The following is a 22,297-nucleotide window of genomic DNA, read 5'->3' as shown; positions in this document are numbered from 1 at the left end:
GATAAGGTCCCTGCATGTTCCTTATCACCCTGAAACTTCAACTTTAAACCATAATGCTGTAGTCTCATGGTGATCTAAACTGACTCACATGGCTAACTTCTCTTCATATTCCAGGGACAAGGGTATTACCTCCTTTGCTACTTTTCTCCCAAACTCTATGTGAATGTTGCTTTTCTTTTGGTACTAATCACAAGGTGGAAAAAGTCCTAACGAGGATATTCTGCAGGAAGGGAATGCTTTCCCACTCCTGAAGAAGTTTCCATTAGCAGAAGGCTCCTGCACACCAATTATGCACTAACTCCTCCTTCTTTAGGACAAAGAACTGAGTATGGACAGCTTAGTCAACTTCCCACTCTTCATTTTAGGAACCAGCTGCATGCAAGAATCCTACATTCTTCTCTGTTCCTCCATGCTACAAGATTTGTAGGGGACAGGCTCCAGTGGGGACAGGCTCCAGTGGAAAGCCCCAAATTTCTTTGTCTATTCAGTGACTTTTGTAGTTCCATATTAGTTTGAGGATTTTTTTTCAAGTTTATATAAAGAATTCCATTGGGATTTTGATAGAGATCACATTGAATCTATATATCATTTTGTGTCATATGGATATTTTAACAATATTGATTCTACTAATTCATGAACATAGGACATCTGTCCATGTATTTATGTCTTTTGAAATTTTCTACATCAGTATTTTGTAGTTCTGAATGTAAGTTATTCATTTTATACACTGGATGCATTTGTTTTGCTATAAGGAATAGATAGCATTGTTTCCTTAACTTTATTTTTGGACTATTTACTGTTAATATAGTAAATTTTTGTATATGGTTTTCTATCTTGCTATCTTGTTGGATGTTTTTAGTTCCAGCAGTTTTTTCTGGAATCTTTAGGATTTCCTATGTATATGATTATTACATGTGCAAGCTGACATAATACCAAATATTCTTTTCCAATTTGAATGCCTTTTATTTCTTTTCTTTGTTTAATTGTTTATCAGAATTTTCAGTACTACATTAAATAGGGTAGTGAGAGCAAGTATTCCTGCCTTGTTCCTCATCATCAAGGAAAAGGTTTCAATTTTTTCCCACTGTTTATGATGTTAGCTGTGAGTTGTTCACATATGAATTTCACTGTGATGAGGTAAATTACTCCTACAACTATTTTGAGAGGTCTTTCTTTAAATTATGAATGGATATTGAGTCTCACCAAATGCTTTTTCTGTATCTATTGAAATAGTCATATGGCTTTTTTCATTCTGTTAATGTGTTATGTCACATCTATGGGTTGATTGGGATTTATTAAATACCCTTTGCATCCTAGGGATAAATAGCAGTTGTTCATGGTGTATGATCATTTTACTATTGTATTGATCTGGTTAGTTAATTTTTTGATGATTTTTGTATCCATATTCATATTGGCTTGTAGTTTTCTTTTCTTGTGCCTTTGTCTGACTATATTAGTCAGACTTTTCTTGCTGCTGTGACAAATATCTACAAGAAACAACTTAAGGAGATGAGTAATTTATTTTGGCTCATGGTTTCAGAGGTGTGAGTATGTAATGGAGGGAAATTTGTGGGAGAACAGAACAGTTCATATCATGGTGGCCAGGGAGAAGACAGAGGGAAATATAGGAAGGGGCCAGGGCAAGACTTAGTGCTCAAGTGACCTACTTCCTTCAGCTAGATCCCACCTCCTACCTTCCACCACCTCCCCATAATGCCATCATGTAATGAACCCATCAAAGGATTAATTTATTAAGTCAGAGCCCTTGTGATCTAATCATATCTGGAAACTCCCTCACAGATACACCAGATGGTGCTTTACTAATCTTGCAATTCTCAATCCAGTCAAGTTGACAAGAGAGACCATCAAACTGGCTTTGGTATTATGGGTACATTCATCTCATCTATTGAGATAGGAAGTAGTCCCTCTTTTTTTTTTTTTTTTTTTTGGAGGAGTTTGAAAAGAATAGTATTAATTTTTCTTTGAATGCTTGCTAAAATTCACCTGTGAAGTCCTTTATGCCTGGTCTTTTTCTTTTGGGGAGGTTTTGATCACTAAATCAATCCCCATGTTCAATATTGGTCTGTACAAGTTTCCTGTTTCAGTTTTGATTCAGTTTTGACAGGTTGAATATTTTTAGTAAATTGTTCATTTTTCCTTTTTTTTTTCATTTTTCTTTTATTATTCATATGTGCATACAAGGCTTGGTTCATTTCTCCCCCCTGCCACCACCCCCTCCCTTACCACCGACTCTGCCCCCTCCCTCTCCCCCCCCTCAATACCCAGCAGAAACTATTTTGCCCTTATTGCTAATTTTGTTGTAGAGAGAGTACAAGCAATAATAGGAAGGAACAAGGGTTTTTGCTGGTTGAGATGAGGATAGCTATACAGGGCATTGACTCACATTGATTTCCTGTGCGTGGGTGTTACCTTCTAGGTTAATTCTTTTTGATCTAACCTTTTCTCCAGTTCCTGGTTCCCTTTTCCTATTGGCCTCAGTTGCTTTAAGGTATCTGCTTTATTTTCTCTGCGTTAAGGGCAACAAATACTAGCTAGTTTTTTAGGTGTATTACCTATCCTCGCCCCTTCCTGTGTGCTCTTGCTTTTATCATGTGCTCATACTCCAATCCCCTTGTTGTGTTTGCCCTTGATCTAATGTCCACATATGAGGGAGAACATATGATTTTTGGTCTTTTGGGCCAGGCTAACCTCACTCAGAATGATGTTCTCCAATTCCATCCATTTACCAGCAAATGATAACATTTCGTTCTTCTTCATGGCTGCGTAAAATTCCATTGTGTATAGATACCACATTTTCTTAATCCATTCGTCAGTGGTGGGGCATCTTGGCTGTTTCCATAACTTGGCTATTGTGAATAGTGCCGCAATAAACATGGGTGTGCAGGTGCCTCTGGAGTAACCTGTGTCACAGTCTTTTGGGTATATCCCCAAGAGTGGTATTGCTGGATCAAATGGTAGATCCATGTCCAGCTTTTTAAGTAGCCTCCAAATTTTTTTTCCAGAGTGGTTGTACTATTCTACATTCCCACCAACAGTGTAAGAGGGTTCCTGTTGCCCTGCATCCTTGCCAACACGTGTTGTTAGTGGTATTTCTAATGATGGCTATTCTAACAGGGGTGAGGTGGAATCTTAGCGTGGTTTTAATTTGCATTTCCTTTATTGCTAGAGATGGTGAGCATTTTTTCATGTGTTTTCTGGCCATTTGAATTTCTTCTTTTGAGAAAGTTCTGTTTAGTTCACATGCCCATTTCTTTATTGGTTCATTAGTTTTGGGAGAATTTAGTTTTTTAAGTTCCCTATATACTCTGGTTATCAGTCCTTTGTCTGATGTATAGTTGGCAAATATTTTCTCCCACTCTGTGGGTGTTCGCTTCAGTTTAGAGACCATTTCTTTTGACGAACAGAAGCTTTTTAGTTTTATGAGGACCCATTTATCTATGCTATCTCTTAGTTGCTGTGCTGCTGGGGTTTCATTGAGAAAGTTCTTACCTATACCTACTAACTCCAGAGTATTTCCTACTCTTTCCTGTATCAACTTAAGAGTTTGGGGTCTGATATTAAGATCCTTGATCAATTTTGAGTTAATCTTGGTATAGGGTGATATACATGGATCTAGTTTCAGTTTTTTGCAGACTGCTAACCAATTTTCCCAGCAGTTTTTGTTGAAGAGGCTGCTATTTCTCCATCGTATATTTTTAGCTCCTTTGTCAAAGATAAGTTGCTTATAGTTGTGTGGCTTCATATCTGGGTCCTCTATTCTGTTCCACTGGTCTTCATGTCTGTTTTTGTGCCAGTACCATGCTGTTTTTATTGTTATTGCTTTGTAATATAGTTTGAAGTCAGGTATTGTGATACCTCCTGCATTGTTCTTTTGACTGAGTATTGCCTTGGCTATTCGTGGCCTCTTGTGTTTCCAATAAATTTCACAGTAGATTTTTCAATCTCTTTAATGAATGTCATTGGAATTTTGATGGGAATTGCATTAAACATGTAGATTACTTTTGGGAGTATCGACATTTTTACTATGTTGATTCTACCAATCCATGAGCATGGAAGATCTCTCCACTTTCTATAGTCTTCCTCAATCTCTTTCTTCAGAAGTGTACAGTTTTCCTTGTAGAGGTCTTTCACATCTTTTGTTAGGTTTACACCTAGGTATTTGATTTTTTTTGAGGCTATTGTAAATGGAATTGTTTTCCTACATTCTTTTTCAGTTTGCTCATTGTTAGTGTATAGAAATGCTAATGATTTTTCTATGTTGATTTTATATCCTGCTACCTTGCTATAACTATTGATGATGTCTAGAAGCTTCTGAGTAGAGTTTTTTGGGTCTTTAAGGTACAGGATCATGTCATCTGCAAATAGGGATATTTTGACAGTTTCTTTACCTATTTGTATTCCTTTTATTCCTTCTTCTTGCCTAATTGCTCTGGCTAGGAATTCCAGTACTATGTTGAATCACCCCTGTATCCCTGGGATGAAGCCTACTTGGTCGTGGTGAACAATCTTTTTGATGTGCTGCTGAATTCGGTTTGCCATTATTTTGTTGAGGATTTTTGCATCAATGTTCATTAAGGAGATTGGCCTATAGTTCTCCTTTTTGGAGGTGTCTTTGCCTGGTTTTGGGATAAGTGTAATACTGGCTTCATAAAATGTGTTTGGCTGTAGCTGGTGGCATTATTTATGCAGATCTCTGGGGTGAGCTAGCACTCACCTGGTCCCACAGGCTTTGTTGGCTCAGAGTTCTCCGTGTGGGAGCCTCTGCTACAGGCTTTCCCCTTTCCAAGCACTGGGAAAGGTGACACTGCCCCCATGTTTTCAGGCCTGCGTGTTTATTTACAGTTCATGTGGGAGGTGGGTCTTCCCCCCTCTCCTCTGATGTTTTCCTCCCACTGCCACTTTCAGAAGCTTTCCTGCTCCTGCTTACTGGGTGGTGCTGCTGCTCCTGCCAGCCGCCATGTTTGTTTACAGTTCATGTGAGAAGTGGGTCTTCCCTCCTCTCCTGTGGAGTTTTCCTCCCTCCTCCATTCTCACAAGCTTCCCCGCTCCTGGTTGCTGGGTGCACGCACAGCTCCAGCCACAGGCTCTCCGGCACGCCCGGCTTATTTACAGTCCCAGGAAGGATTCCCTTCCCCCAATCTTCAGCGCTCAGGGTGCCCCACCCTCTTTCCCACATGTCTTAATTGTTCTTATTGCTTATTACTCAGTTTCTTTTTGTTTCTCCGGGTGGAGGTCATTCTGTCCAGTGGGCTATGCTGCTCTGGCCCAGGCTTGTCTGTGGGAGTACTGTGGTACCGTGAAGCTCACCTGGTCGGCGTCTTCCCAAGCAGTATGGGCACCAGCCACTGGCGGCCCCGGGGGCCCTCCTTGTTTCTCTGTTTAATGTGAAGTGGAGATTCTCTGTGCCAGCTAGAGGTGTGGAGGGGTCAAAGTTATGCCTTTTCTCAGTGATTATGCGTGCAAAGTGTGTCTCCAGCATCTCTCCAAGATTTCACTATAGGAGGGTCGCTTTCTGCTTCCTACATCTAGCCGCCATCTTGGAATCTCTCATTTTTTCCTTGGGTAATCTCATTTGTTGTTCATAACAGTCCCTTGTGGTTGCAATGAGCACCACCATGCTGGCATGCAAGAATATTTTAGACAATTATCTCATAAAATACATTATTTTTCTGGATTTGATAATATTTTTCAGATTTTAAAAGGTTTTAAGTTAGTGAGATTGTTTTCTCATTCTAAATAAGTATAGTTTTCTTATTTTTGTGGTGGCAGTTTGGATTATTTTTCATAAAAGGATCCTCACAAAATTATATAAAACTTCAAATCTATAAAACGTGAAGTTTATGCCTCAGGTTGATTGATGGACTAGCTCCTTGTATTCAAGCTTTTATTTTTTTTCCATCCTGGGGTTTTCATTCAGGGCCTTGCACTTGTCAGTTGCTCTACCATTTCAACCACTCCCCTCTTTATTTACTTTAGCTATTTTTTGTATAGGGTTGTGAGTTTTTGCTTCAGACTAAGATTCTCCTACCTATGCCTTCTAGAAGCTAGGGTTACAAGTGTGTCCCAACATGACTGGCTTATTTATTGAGGTATCTTGCTAACTTTTTGCCCAGGCTGGCATCAAACCATGATCCTCTGGGTCTCTACCTACTGAGTAGCTGGGATGAAGCCATTTTTTTCACAGAATATGACATCTTTTTTTTTCTTTTTCTTTTATTATACATATGTGCATACAAGGATTGGTTCATTTCTCCCCACTGCCCCCACCCCTCCCTTACCACCCACTCCGCCCCCTCCCTCTCCCCCCCCTCAATACCCAGCAGAAACTATTTTGCCCTTATTTCTAATTTTGTTGTAGAGAGAGTATAAGCAATAATAGGAAGGAACAAGGGTTTTTGCTGGTTGAGATAAGGATAGCTATACAGGGCATTGACTCACATTGATTTCCTGTGCGTGGGTGTTACCTTCTAGGTTAATTCTTTTTCATCTAACCTTTTCTCTAGTACCTGTTCCCCTTTTCCTATTGGCCTCAGTTGCTTTAAGGTATCTGCTTTAGTTTCTCTGTGTTAAGGGCAACAAATGCTAGCTAGTTTTTTAGGTGTATTACCTATCCTCACCCCTCCCTTGTGTGCTCTCACTTTTATCATGTGCTCATAGTCCAATCCCCTTGTTGTGTTTGCCCTTGATCTAATGTCCACATATGAGGGAGAACATACGATTTTTGGTTTTTTGGGCCAGGCTAACCTCACTCAGAATGATGTTCTCCAATTCCATCCATTTACCAGCGAATGATAACATTTCGTTCTTCTTCATGGCTGCATAGAATTCCATTGTGTATAGATACCACATTTTCTTAATCCATTCATCAGTGGTGGGACATCTTGGCTGTTTCCATAACTTGGCTATTGTGAATAGTGCCGCAATAAACATGGATGTGCAGGTGCTTCTGGAGTAACAGTCTTTTGGGTATATCCCCAAGAGTGGTATTACTGGATCAAATGGTAGATCCATGTCCAGCTTTTTAAGTAGCCTCCAAATTTTTTTCCAGAGTGGTTGTACTAGTCTACATTCCCACCAACAGTGTAAGAGGGTTCCTTTTTCCCTGCATCCTCGCCAACACCTGTTGTTGGTGGTGCTGCTGATGATGGCTATTCTAACAGGGGTGAGGTGGAATCTTAGCGTGGTTTTAATTTGCATTTCCTTTATTGCTAGAGATGGTGAGCATTTTTTCATGTGTTTTCTGGCCATTTGAATTTCTTCTTTTGAGAAAGTTCTGTTTAGTTCACATGCCCATTTCTTTATTGGTTCATTAGTTTTGGGAGAATTTAGTTTTTTAAGTTCCCTATATATTCTGGTTATCAGACCTTTGTCTGATGTATAGTTGGCAAATATTTTCTCCCACTCTGTGGGTGTTCTCTTCAGTTTAGAGACCATTTCTTTTGATGAACAGAAGCTTTTTAGTTTTATGAGGTCGCATTTATCTATGCTATCTCTTAGTTGCTGTGCTGCTGGGGTTTCATTGAGAAAGTTCTTACCTATACCTACTAACTCCAGAGTATTTCCTACTCTTTCCTGTATCAACTTAAGAGTTTGGGGTCTGATATTAAGATCCTTGATCCATTTTGAGTTAATCTTGGTATAGGATGATATACATGGATCTAGTTTCAGTTTTTTGCAGACTGCTAACCAGTTTTCCCAGCAGTTTTTGTTGAAGAGGCTGCTATTTCTCCATCGTATATTTTTAGCTCCTTTGTCAAAGATAAGTTGCTCATAGTTGTGTGGCTTCATATCTGGGTCCTCTATTCTGTTCCACTGGTCTTCATGTCTGTTTTTGTGCCAGTACCATGCTGTTTTTATTGTTATTGCTTTGTAATATAGTTTGAAGTCAGGTATTGTGATACCTCCTGCATTGTTCTTTTGACTGAGTATTGCCTTGGCTATTCGTGGCCTCTTGTGTTTCCAATAAATTTCACAGTAGATTTTTCAATCTCTTTAATGAATGTCATTGGAATTTTGATGGGAATTGCATTAAACATGTAGATTACTTTTGGGAGTATCGACATTTTTACTATGTTGATTCTACCAATCCATGAGCATGGGAGATCTCTCCACTTTCTATAGTCTTCCTCAATCTCTTTCTTCAGAAGTGTACAGTTTTCCTTGTAGAGGTCTTTCACATCTTTTGTTAGGTTTACACCTAGGTATTTGATTTTTTTTGAGGCTATTGTAAATGGAATTGTTTTCCTACATTCTTTTTCAGTTTGCTCATTGTTAGTGTATAGAAATGCTAATGATTTTTCTATGTTGATTTTATATCCTGCTACCTTGCTATAGCTATTGATGATGTCTAGAAGCTTCTGAGTAGAGTTTTTTGGGTCTTTAAGGCATAGGATCATGTCGTCTGCAAATAGGGATATTTTGACAGTTTCTTTACCTATTTGTATTCCTTGTATTCCTTCTTCTTGCCTAATTGCTCTGGCTAGGAATTCCAGTTCTATGTTGAATAGGAGTGGAGATAGTGGGCATCCTTGTCTGGTTCCTGATTTTAGAGGGAATGGTTTTAATTTTTCTCCATTAAGTGTAATGCTGGTTGTAGGTTTGTCATATGTAGATTTTATAATGTTGAGGAACTTTCCTTCTATTCCTAGTTTTCTTAGAGCTTTTATCATGAAATGATGTTGGATCTTATCAAAGGCTTTTTCTGCATCTATTGAGATGATCAAGTGGTTTTTGTTTTTGCTTCTGTTAATGAGGTTTATTACGTTTATTGATTTTCGTATGTTGAACCACCCCTGCATCCCTGGGATGAAGCCTACTTGGTCGTGTTGAATAATCTTTTTGATGTGTTGCTGAATTCGGTTTGCCATTATTTTGTTGAGGATTTTTGCATCAATGTTCATTAAGGAGATTGGCCTATAGTTCTCCTTTTTGGAGGTGTCTTTGCCTGGTTTTGGGATAAGTGTAATACTGGCTTCATAAAATGTGTTTGGCAGTTTTCCTTCCCTTTCTAGTTCATGGAACAGTTCAAGGAGAGTTGGTATCAGTTCTTCTTTAAAGGTCTGATAGAATTCAGCAGAGAATCCATCAGGTCCTGGACTTTTCTTTTTGGGCAGACTCTTGATTGCTGCTTCAATTTCATTTTGTGTTATAGGTCTATTCAGGTGATTAATTTCCTCTTGGTTCAGTTTTGGATGATCATATGTATCTAGAAATCTGTCCATTTCTTTAAGATTTTCAAATTTATTTGAATATAGGTTCTCAAAGTAGTCTCTGATGATTCCCTGGACTTCCATGGTGTTTGTTGTTATCTCCCCTTTTGCATTCCTAATTCTACTAATTTGGGTTTTTTCTCTCCTCATTTTAGTCAGGTTTGCCAGGGGTCTATTGATCTTGTTTATTTTTCCAAAGAATCAACTTTTTGTTTCATTAATTCTTTGTATGGTTTTTTTGGTTTCTATTTCGTTGATTTCAGCTCTTATTTTTATTATTTCTCTCCTTCTATTTGTTTTGGGATTTGCTTGTTCTTGTTTTTGTAGGAGTTTGAGATGTATCATTAGGTCATTGATTTGGGATCTTTCAATCTTTTTAATATATGCACTCATGGCTATAAACTTTCCTCTCAAGACTGCCTTAGCTGTGTCGCATAGGTTCCGGTAGGTTGTGTTTTCATTTTCATTGACTTCCAGGAAGTTTTTAGTTTCCTCTTTTATTGCATCGATGATCCACTCTTCATTAAGTAATGAGTTATTTAGTTTCCAGCTGTTTGCATGTTTTTTGTCTTTACTTTTGTTGTTGAGTTCTACTTTTACTGCATTGTGGTCAGATAGTATGCACGGTATTATTTCTATTCTCTTATATTTGCTGAGGCTTGCTTTGTGCCCTAGGATATGATCAATTTTGGAGAAGGTTCCATGGGCTGCCGAGAAGAATGCATATTGTGTAGAGGTTGGATGAAATGTTCTGTAGACATCTACTAGGTCCACTTGATCTATTGCATATTTTAGATCTTGGATTTCTTTATTGAGTTTTTGTTTGGATGACCTATCTATTGATGATATTGGGGTGTTAAAGTCTCCCACAACCACTGTGTTGGTGTTTATATATGCTTTTAGGTCTTTCAGGGTATGTTCGATGAAATTGGGTGCGTTGACATTGGGTGCGTACAGATTGATGATTATTATTTCCTTTTGGTCTATTTCCCCTTTTATTAGTATGGAATGTCCTTCTTTATCTCATTTGATCAATGTAGGTTTGAAGTCTACTTTGTCAGAGATAAGTATTGCTAGTCCTGCCTGTTTTCAGGGGCCACTGGCTTGGTAAATCTTCTTCCAGCCTTTCATCCTAAGCATATGCTTATTTCTGTCAGTGAGATGAGTCTCCTGTAAGCAACAAATTGTTGGATCTTCTTTTTTAATCCATTTTGTCAAACGGTGTCTTTTGATGGGTGAATTAAGTCCATTAACATTAAGTGTTAGTACTGATAGGTATGTGGTGATTCCTGCCATTTAGTTGTCTTAGTTATTTGAAGGTTTGATTGTGTGTACCTAAGTTGATGTTACTCTCTACTGTCTTGCTTTTTATTTCCTGTGGTTTGGTGCTGCCTGCCTTTTCATGGTTAAGTTGGGTGTCACTTTCTGTGTGCAGAATCCCTTGCAGAATCTTTTGTAGTGGTGGCTTTGTGGTCACATCTTGTTTTAGTTTCTGCTTATCATGGAAGACTTTTATTGCTCCATCTATTTTGAATGATAGCTTTGCTGGGTAGAGTATCCTGGGGTTGAAGTTATTTTCATTCAGTGCCCGGAAGATCTCACCCCACGCTCTTCTTGCTTTTAATGTTTCTGTTGAGAAGTCTGCTGTGATTTTGATGGGTTTACCTTTGTATGTTACTTGTTTTTTCTCTCTTACAGCCTTCAATATTCTTTCCCTAGTTTCTTAACTTGTTGTTTTAATGATGATATATCGTGGAGTAGTTCTATTTTGATCTGGTCTGTTTGGTGTCCTGGAGGCCTCTTGCATTTGTATGGGAATATCTTTCTCTAGATTTGGGAAATTTTCCGTTATTATTTTGTTGAATATATTACGCATTCCCTTCGCTTGCACCTCTTCTCCTTCTTCGATGCTCATGATTCTCAAGTTTGGTCTTTTGATGGAGTCAGTGAGTTCTTGCATTTTCTTTTCACAGGTCTTGAGTTGTTTAATTAATAGTTCTTCGGTTTTTCCTTTAATTACCATTTCATCTTGAAGTTCTGAGATTCTGTCTTCTGCTTGTTCTATTCTGCTGGATTGGCTTTCCATTTTGTTTTGCAGTTCTGTTTCATTCTTTTTTCTGAGGTTTTCCATATCCTGGCAGTTTTCTTCTTTATTGTTGTCTATTTTTGTCCTGAGTTCATTTATCCATTTATTCATTGTGTTCTCTCTTTCACTTTGGTGTTTATACAGTGCTTCTATGGTTTCCTTTATTTCTTCTTTTGCTTTTTCAAATTCTCTATTTTTATTGTCTTGGAATTTCTTGAGTGTCTCCTGTACATTTTGGTTGACCCTATCCAGTGTCATCTCTATAAAATTCTCATTGAGTACTTGTAGTATGTCTTCTTTTAAATTATTCTTGTGGGCTTCATTGGGTCCTTTGGCATAGTTTATCTTCATTTTGTTGGAGTCTGGATCTGAGTTTCTGTTCTCTTCATTCCCCTCTGGTTCCTGTACTAATTTTTTGCTGTGGGGAAACTGGTTTCCCTGCTTTTTCTGTCTTCCCGTCATTGTCCTTGGTGTTGTTACTGTCCCTGTACTGTGTGTAATTAAGTGTTTTCTAGCTTGTAATAATAACAATGGTAATATTTAGAATGGAAGGGTGAGCTGAGATGGAAAGCAAGAAGTTAAAGAAAAGGGGAAAACAAATATACAGACAAGAGGGAGAAAGCAGAACAAGGTATCAGACAAGAGAGTTTCAAAGGTATAAACAGGGAGTGTTAGTGTACTAATCAACAGTAAGCTGAACAGACATTAGAGAGACAGAGAGAGGATTGAAAATCAAAGATAAAAAAAATAAAAAATAAGTAAATGAAAGTAATATCTATATATAAAAATGAATTAAAATAAAATGGAAAATAGAAAATTAAAAAAAAAAACCCAAAAAACATCCAAGTTTATATGCAATGCAGTTTCAGTCTTAATAATTTGGGTGTCCATCTCAATCTCCAGTCCTGGAGTTGGTGCCTCAGATGTTGTTCTGTAGTTGTCTCATCAAAGGGTATCCATAAAGTAGAACAAAACTACACACTCACACACACACACACTCACAAAAAAAAAAAAAAGCCCCACCAAGTGTCCCCAGTTCAAATGCAATACAGTTTCAGTAAGTTTTTCGGCTTGCAGGTGTAATTCGGTTGTTCTCTCATCAAAGGTAGGGAGAAAAAGAAAAAAATGCGTCTGGAGACAGTTCTGAGAGTGGTATCTGCAACTGTGGCTTGCCTGCCTGCTGCTCTCAGCCTGTAGCTGGCGGCGTTATTTATGCAGATCTCTGGGGTGAGCTAGCACTCACCTGGTCCCACAGGCTTTGTTTGCTCAGAGTTCTCCTGTGCGGGAGCCTCTGCTACAGGCTTTCCCCTTTCCAAGCACTGGGAAAGGTGACACTGCCCCCACGTTGTCAGGCCTGCGTGTTTATTTACAGTTCATGTGGGAGGTGGGTCTTCCCCCCCTCTCCTCTGAAGTTTTCCTCCCACTGCCACTTTGAGAAGCTTTCCTGCTCCTGCTTACTGGGCGGTGCTGCTGCTCCTGCCGGCTGCCATGTTTGTTTACAGTTCACGTGGGAAGTGGGTCTTCCCTCCTCTCACAAGCTTCCCCGCTCCTGGATGCTGGGTGCGCGCCCCGCTCCCGCCAGAGGCTCTCTGGCCCGCCTGGCTTGTTTATTTACAGTCCCGGGAAGGATTCCCTTCCTCCAATCTTCAGCGCTCAGGGCGCCCTACCCTCTTTCCAGCGTGTCTTAACTGTTCTTATTGCTTATTACTCAGTTTCTCTTTTTTTTTTTTCCTGGGTGGAGGTCAGTCTGTCCAGGGGGCTATGCTGCTCTGGCCCAGGCTTGTCTGTGGGGCTACTGCAGTACTGGGAAGCTCACCTGGTCCGCATCTTCCCAAGCTGTATGTGCGCCGGCCACTGGCAGCCCCGTGGGACCTCCTCGTTTCTCCGTTTAACGTGAAGTGGAGATTCTCTGCACTGGCTGGAGATGTGGAGGGGTCAAAGTTATGCCTTTTCTCAGTGATTATGCCTGCAAAGTGTGTCTCCAGCGTCTCTCCAGGATTTCACTGTAGGAGGGTCGCTTTCTGCTTCCTACCTCTAGCCGCCATCTTGGAATCTCTCCAGAATATGACTTCTAAAATGCCAAATTAGTTTTGGTCTTGTAGATTACATTCTTTCTAGTTATAACTTTAGATTTTTTAGATTCAGAGTTTTAATTCACACTTGCACAAGTATATTCAATGTTCATACTAAATAAATAAATGGACAGAAATAGAGGATTTTTTTTTTAGAAAGAGATACGTCATATCCTTGTGTTAAAGCAGAGAATAAAATGACTAAAGCAACTAACAGTCTTAGTCTTACCATTTTCTGGTTCTAGGAATTAGTTTTTCTCAAGAAATCAAAGAGAAACCAGAGTAGTTTGAAATATAAACTTTTAGTCTTATTATCAGAAGAAGATCAGCAGAAGGACAAGAACAAAGAAGAATTAGGCTGGAGAAGACTTCAGAGAGATAGATGGAAAATTAAAATCATGGGCTGGAGGTGTGGTTCAAGTAGTAGAGCACCTGCATTGCATGCAAGAAGCCCTGAGTTCAAACCTTGGTACCACCACCACCAGAAAAAAAATAGTAATAAAAACATAAAATCATGTAGATCCAGGAGATATGAAGACAAATGCTCAAAGGAGACAGGTCCAGTTCCCACAGCTCTTAAAATGTGTTTTTGAAATGGAGCTGATATTTTACTTGTCAGAATGAAAACTGCTGTTTTCTAATGGAATCTAGCAGCAAAAGAGAGGTGAAGTCTGGAATAAATTTCTGAAGAGGGCATAGAGATATTCCAGGAAAATACAGAACCGAATAGAACACTACTAAAGTAATAATTAGTATTCATGTGACAGTTTTGTGGAAATCACCCCTTAATGATTGTGACAACTGTTCAAAGTACTTAAAATAAATTGCACTGGTTGGCTAGAGGAAAATGAGAGAATCATCATAAAATATTCAAAGCATTACTGAGGATCAAAGAAAAATGAAGCTCACTGGTTCAGGGAGTGAGTGCAATTGCTTGTGTCCTTGGGTAACTGGATTAAGACATCTATGGAATTCAGATTTCAAGAGAAATTTGCAACAAATTAGCTCTCACTCTGAGCTCTCCACTCTGCTGCTCACTCTTCCACAATGAAGGTGACGTGGTGTGGCAAGTTGTGCCATCTAGAATAAGCATCTGTTGCTCACCCTCTTCTTGACTCTCTTCTTAGCTAAGTGTCCCTAAGCTTGCTCCTACCTAGTCCACAGGCAGCCTTTAATGTTCTGGTACTACAGTGAATGGTGGCTGCATTTGTCTAAGTGTGGGGCCCCACAGAAAGAAGGCCATTGTTGCAACATCCCCATGCCATGGTCTTCAGTAGTGACTTTATCAGTAAGAAAAACTGGGTAGTTATTTAACAGGAACACATTGGTATAACTAGCATAGTTGCTAAAATAACAAAATACTTCTGTACATATTTTATAAATAGTTTAGCAGTGACTATCATAAGTTGAGATATTAATAATATAAATATAATTACAGACTAATAATTGAAGTTGATGAGTTGTGCTGTACTCCTGGGGATATGAGAAAATCTTTTGTAGTCACTTTGGCCTAAGTCAGGATCTTCACATAACAGAGCATTTGAAAACTGAAAAACAAAGGGCAGAATCTTTATCAAAGAGCATCAAAAAAGCTAATGAATGATCTAGAAAGTGCTATAATGACTTCTATAGAATTAAGGCACAATGGAGTATTTTCAGATATAAACAATTTGTAGAAAGAATAATTTTTAAATGAGTATAAGATCTATGTTCCTTTGCATATAAAACACTTATCTATAGAAATGATCAGAAAAGCTATATTTCAGGGCAATAAATTTTCAAAAATGTGAAATTATTAATGAAGCTTCAACTATTTCATATAAAATGTTTTAATAATTTAGTTAATTTATGGTGTTTATGATATGATTTAAAACAGTTGAGTGCTTTTGTTGATGATCTCATGGATCTAGAAAGAACAATAGCTAAATAATACCTTACAATTTCATTGTTATTATTGGGAAAAACTAGTTTTGATGAGAAAAATTTTGTAAAAATGTCATTGGATTTTATGCCAGTGATGTTAGAGGGAAGCTTCAGAGAAACTTAAGAGCTCCAGACAAAATTTTAGAAAAATTTCCAGATGTTTTATTTTATTATTATTATTATTATTATTATTATTATTATTTTCAGAACTGGGGCTTGAACTCAGGGACTCATGCTTGCTGGGCAGGCACTGTACTGCTTGAACCATACTGCCAGCCCCAGACATTTTATTTTAGCACTTTAGTCACTGTACTGAGTTATCATTGGGTGATTGAAGTCACTTTAAGCATGTTCTCACCGGGTGTGGTGGTGCATGATTACAAACACAGACTCGAGAGGCTGATGCAGGAGGATCCAGAGTTGGAGACCAACCTGGATACACAGTGAGAACCTCTCTCGACACAACATCACAAAATATTTTCTTGATAAACTTTTATTTACTGCCATCTACAAATAAACTTTGGAGAGAATCAAATAATAGATCAGAAGGTCTTGAAGTTAAAATAGTAAAAATTGGAAGAACATGTGCACTTCAAACGACAATGAATGGTAACAAGAATGGATAACCCTTGTTATTCATTTGATAGAAAATGTGACATAGGCTATTTGAACATTGAAGAGGGAAGTGTTTATAGAGCTCTGGCTTTAATTTGTAACAGTCTAACAGAGTTCAATATGGATTTTAGCTTTGCAAGAAAGAATATATTTCAGTTAAAAAGCTGCTGTGATAAGCATAATAAAATAGTTGAGCAAATAAAAACTAAATAAAGGAAATTATGAAAGTGAGGCAAATTATATTATGTAAAAAACATACTATTTGAAACAAAACAAAATAAACCATTTTACTTGGAATTAATAATGCACATAAACTATATGCATAAACTATACTAAAACTTATCTGTTTTGTTTTTTTGAGACAGGGTCTTGCTATGTATCCCAGGCTGTTCTTGAACCTGTGATCTTCCTGCTTCTGTCTTCCAAATACTGAGGTTGCAGGTATGCAACACCATGATTGGCCTGCAAAATTATTTTGATAACTGGAGAGAGAAAAAAAATTCAATTTATTGAATTTGTTGAATAATGAATATTATTGAATAAATTCTGCAACATTTTATAGGCTGGTGTAGAAAAAACTCAATGAAATTAAGAATGATATATATTTCAATAAATTATTTTGTGACTCAGTAAATAGTAGAAATATTGAACATATAAAAATTTCAGACAATTTATACAATAAAGGGAAAAGATTTTGATATTGTTCCATATATTAATTTAAATTTCCTTATAGAATGCTTAAAACTTTTCACAGTATTCAAAAACAAATTTAAAAAATATTTCATGGCTATTATGTCAGCAAATGGAAATTGTTAGAATTATCTGAGGAGTGATTTTTATTGCAGGTTTCATTATCAACATTTTCTATTGTATTGATGATTTAGAAATATAAGGAGATCTATTTTAAATATTTATTTATTTTGCCATAGAAACTATTAAATATTTTCAATATCACACTGAATAAAGGGAACATTTATGTTCTCTGTATTTTTTTTATGCCATTTCTTAAGAAATTTAGATTGTGGGCTGAGAAGGTAAGCATTTTTTGTACCCTCTATTAACAGCGCTGGTGCAGACTGTGATCAGAAGTCTTCCAAATTCTTTGTATGCCATCAGATAGAATCCATGGCAGGACATGTGGATATAAAGGGAGTTTATTAGAAATACAAGAGGAAGAATGGTGGGGCCCAGGTGGAAGCTGGAAGCCGAGAGATCATATTTCTATTCTTCAGATGCTTTTAAAACCTATGATAGCCTATGGGAAGGGAAAAACAAGAAGATTCCCACCCCAAAATTAATGATTGGGGAAGGGCATGGGTGGTTCCCAGCCAAGTGAGGGTGGTTCCTGAGTCAAAGCATAGTTAATCTGAGATTTAATATTTTTTTCTATGAGTCCCAAACTTTCCTTACTTTAGCTTGCCTCACTTCCAGCTATCTGGAAGCACAAAGAGCAAGAGCGTCTACCCCAAAGCCTAGTACCTCCACGTTTGGGTAGGTCAGGGGCTCTCAGAATGGAATAAGCTGCCTTCCCATATTCTTTAGGGCACATGGAAAGACAGAGTGCAGCAAAACAAGAAATGTAAAGCGGGATTAGACAGAGGAGCTGGCCTTAGTATAGCAAGTGGAATCCCACTGCACCATCTGTCTCTAAGACAGGGGTCTGGAAATGGGCAGCGACTCTTGGCCGCATTCATTGTCAGATTCCTAGCACTGATCAATACCCTCTGGCTATGATGATGTAGATCATGCATCTTTTCCCTCTTTTGTTAGGCTTGCTCTGATGTACTGGTTTGGACATTGCCTCTCTTCTCCTTGGGGTTCAGAAGTCTGTGAGGCTGTCCTTAGATTCTGCCTCTGGTTTAATCTCACCAACAATTCTGCTTTAATGCTTATGGATCATTCTTGAAGCTACAGGAATACCTTGCAGAAATTTGTATGTAGTCTTTTCTATTCTGGGACACTCCCCAAAATGTGTTGTTTCTGTTATCATTTTTATTGGGCTACTACACAAAGAGTGCCCTGTCCCAATTCCTATCTTTTTGAGATAGAAAATTGCTCTTACATCACCATATAGTTTTCCCACTTTCTGATTTATCAATAAACACTGAGAACGCCAACAGCCTTTGGAGATCATTAAAGCCTTTTATCATTCAGAAAGACTGGCTTCTACAGTAGGAAGGCTTTCAAGACTATTACTTGTGCCATGGGCTTTAGACAAAGTCTAATTTGAACCTAGAAGACAAGCAATGCTTTCCCTGTTGTATTTTCTCTGGCCCTGAGGACATCCATAAGCAAAACTACTGTGGCTGCCTGGATGGTAGGAGAAAATTAATGGGTATAAACAATCACAAGGAAATGAAACTTAAGTTAGTTGATATCAAAATATTAGACATAATATTTTAATGAAGAATTGAGGCAGGCTAGGTTAGGAACAGTCTGGGACTGCTCCCCCTCTGGACTCAAGGGCCCCTCCCCCAGCCCATAGGTGAGAGGAGCCAGGTAAGTCTCCCCACCTCCAAGTTCAAGGTGATATAAAAACACCATACCAAGAGACCACAGCTCTTTTCTTCTTCTTCCCTTATGCCACCTGTCAGAACAGGTGACTCCTTTCTCTCAATGAAGTTATCCTACCTTACCCCATCCATGTGCTCTGCTTAGATTTTTCCATTTGGAGCACAAAAACCAGGATCTTCTGATCACAGACTGCACCAGTGCTGGTAACAGAATCAGTGAAAATGTAGTTACAACTAATGATTCCTTTTATATATTGTTCTTTTTATACTATGTCTAATATTGTAATGAGAATCAATTCCTAGGAAAAATAAAAAAGCAATTGCAAATGACCAAACTTCAATAAGAATTAGCTTATTTACAAGAGATGCATGCATACACAGAACAAGAGAGAGAGAGAATTATGAACATATTGAGCTATCTGGAGAAATCCAAGGTCAAGGATAGGATTTCTGGGCTTCGTAGGCCACTGGCATGAGGTATGAATACACTGTTAGCATTATCCATTTGCGAGAATCAGTCCTACCAGCTTATCAGAGTCAACTGTTGAATTCCAGAATTTTCTGAGCTGGTTGCAAAACACAGCCAATGTTAAAAAATTCATGTTTATATGGACCATTCATGTTAATGTGGACCTGGTATGTACGCTTCTTAAATTGTTTACATTTATTGTATTTGCAGGTTGGAAATCTCTTCCCAACTCATGCTCATGTTATTACTTTGAAATTAGCCATGGAAGAAGAATTAAAGCCACAAAAATTAGCAAATGATGATTGCATCTTTTTTGTTTTGTTTTTGTTTCAAACAAACTAACTAGGGAACTGTTTGTTAAATATTTTCCAGGATATTAGAAAGAAGAGATCAGGACTCTTTCTATTAATGATTTACAGTTTATAATTAAAGCCATCAAATAGAAAACAATCAAGATAGTTTATGTACTAACCAAGGTGATGGACTGACATGAGGAAGCTCCTAGAACAGGGGTGTTGTAAAGATAGTTCTAGAATTACCTCCTGTTTTACCATAGTCATAGTCCCTGTTCAGAACTTTTCCATCAGAGTCTCCAGGAAGGTGCCTGGGACTCCCCATCAGCTCCTCTCATAGCATGCTATTTGTTTTTGTTGTTATTTTAGCTTCTTGCCACTGTTTTCAGTTTAAGTCAAGGAGTCATTTTTGCAAAAGGCAAATGACTGTGGGACTGTGATGCATTTAAGTGCTTTCAGGCTGCCCATAGACAGCCAGTAAAATGGAGATTCTTTGGAAATGGATTCTTTTTGAAAGCAGGTTAAACTCGCTAACCTTAGGAAGTTCAAAGCAACTATTTTCCCAAACTTTCATAACTCTGTTTAATTTGTTGAAAAATGTGTTTTATAAAATATGAAGGGTAATTTTTCAAAATTTTTATGAAGACTAGGGACTCTCCTGAGTTTTCTTTCCTGCCAAGATGATAGAAAAATGCTTACAGTACAGAATTATGTAACTAAAGTCCTTCTACAAAAGTAATATTTTCCTCCAATTACATGGCAAACCTGATTATATTCTCTTTGCTTGATAAGGATAAAGGAACCTGTGCAGGAATTCCTTATTGGATTCTGTCATATGAGAAAAAAATTCCAGAGCTCTATTCTTGTTTTTAAAAATTTACAGATCAGCTGACTCAAATCCATTGGTGACTGATGACAAAATAGATATTGCTCATTTGGCTGACTCTCATCCTAAAGCCATTTTTCTACAGCTTTTTAAAAACATATGTATTATGGAAATTCCTGCTAACCAATTCAAAAAACTTCATCTTTAACTGTGAAGCATGTTCAGCTTTTTCTTCTTACTTTGACAATTTAATTTTTAAATCTGAGAAACCATGAACAAAGTGAAAAGAGATCAGTATATGACCCAATACAAAAATTTCCATTGTAATTTCTACAATTAAAACTACTACCTTTCATGGCCATGGATCATGTCTAATGTCTATTTTATCATCTATGAGAGGTTCAGATAATTAGGTCAGAGCTCTTTTTCCTGTTCCCTTCCAAATCTCTTTGACAATTGATTTATTTAAAAGAACAGTTTTGGAGAGAACTTTAATCAAATCCAGAATAGAGTCTCTAATATGCTCTGTTTATGAAAACCATAGCCCTGAATACAATGCTGCATCTACAGTAGATTGTCAAAAAAATAAAAACAAAAAGAACCTTTGGTGGAAAGGTGTTTTTTTTTTTTTTTTTTGCTTTGGTTATTTTGAGATAGGATTTCACTTTTTGCCCAATCCTATTTTTGCCACAATCCTCCTATTTTAGGCTTCCCACAGTGGCTGGGGTGGTAGGGTAGCAAGTTGTCATTGCTTCTAGATCTTTTCAATATATAAAAGATGGAAGTTGTTGTTTTAATTAAAAGAACAAACTTCAGCTTTTAAGAGAACATTAATAAAATCCAGAAGACATTCTCTAACGTGCATGTCTGCACACTTTATTATTTTTAGGAAGATAAAAATAAATAAGTTGTATTGATATTCTATAAAGAAAACACATGAATTTTAGTTAATTTCATTTATTTTATATTCTCTCTGATTTTACAAATCTTGGTTTCTAAAGATAATAGCACAATCATTTATTTGCTTTATTCTCTAATGTATGTTTAACAGTTTTAATATAACAATATTAATATTGCTATAAAAATATCATTACTAAATGCTGGTATTTTTAATGCTGTTCTTTTGTTCTTCCTAAGAATGAACAGTCAAGTTACTAGGGTTTCAAGTCACTTGAAATAATTCTTCTCAATACTCACTCACTTCATTATTTTATCATCAATATCTCAGATCTGCATTATGTAAGTTGAAGATAAATGTGTAGCTTCTCTTTTATCTCTTCAAATCTTTACCTTAGCCTAATTTGCAAGTCACGTTTTTACTTTCTGAGTTTCATTTTATTAGCATGCATAATTGGCTGTACAATCACGAATCATTCTGGCTATGTCCATAGGTTGACTATAAATGTCAAACAACCCTCAGAAACATTTACATTATGATAGCTATGGAAACATTGTTTGAAGATAGTCCAAATTTGCAGTTTTATTTTTTGGGTGGGATATGGGGGTTTGAACTCAGGGTTTTGTGCTTGCCTAGTTAAGCACACTACTACTTGAGCCACTCACTCAGCCCTCAAATTTGCAATCTTGTTATCATGACTTCTCTGGGTTGATCAAAGTAGAAACTTTTTAGAATCAAATATGACTTCATTTTATTGTACTATCTATATATCATTTAAGATGATTTCACAATTAATTTGCTTTATATTTTGCAATGACTTTCTTATAGCATTTTTTGTTTGGATTGATTTTGTTCCCTGGAATTTCTCATTGTCTTCTATTTTCTTATACAATGATTTTATCATGTGTCAAATTGTTTTTAAATGTATTAACGTATCACTTTTTATGAATGCTTTTCAAATAGAAGCTTCCATTTTTCTTCTCTATTGTACATTATTTGCTCTCTAAACCTTGTCCATAGCTGTCCTTCTTTCTTTCGTTGAGCCTCAGTTTCACTTTTCACTTTTCCGTACCTCACATTTATTCTTTTCCTTTGTTGGGCTAAAGTAAACCCCTGGAAGGGGATGCTTAAGCACTACTTCCGGTCTTTGCAGCTCCTCCTGCTCCACTGTGTGCCTTATGCCTTGCCTTACATCTTGCTCATAGTACCTTACAAGTGGCTGACACCATTCCCATAGCTCAGAACCAGATTTATACTTTAGTTGTGGCCACAGCTATAGTTTGAGAAGGCCCAGTTATGGTGCCAGCTGATGAGAATCTGATCAAATATCTGAGCCATGGCTCTACTGGGCCTGCAGAGTTTCTAGAACCAA

The sequence above is a fragment of the Castor canadensis genome, chromosome 8, assembly GCF_047511655.1.
Source record: "Castor canadensis chromosome 8, mCasCan1.hap1v2, whole genome shotgun sequence".
Taxonomy (NCBI): domain Eukaryota; kingdom Metazoa; phylum Chordata; class Mammalia; order Rodentia; family Castoridae; genus Castor; species Castor canadensis.
This window is presented reverse-complemented; position numbering follows the sequence as displayed.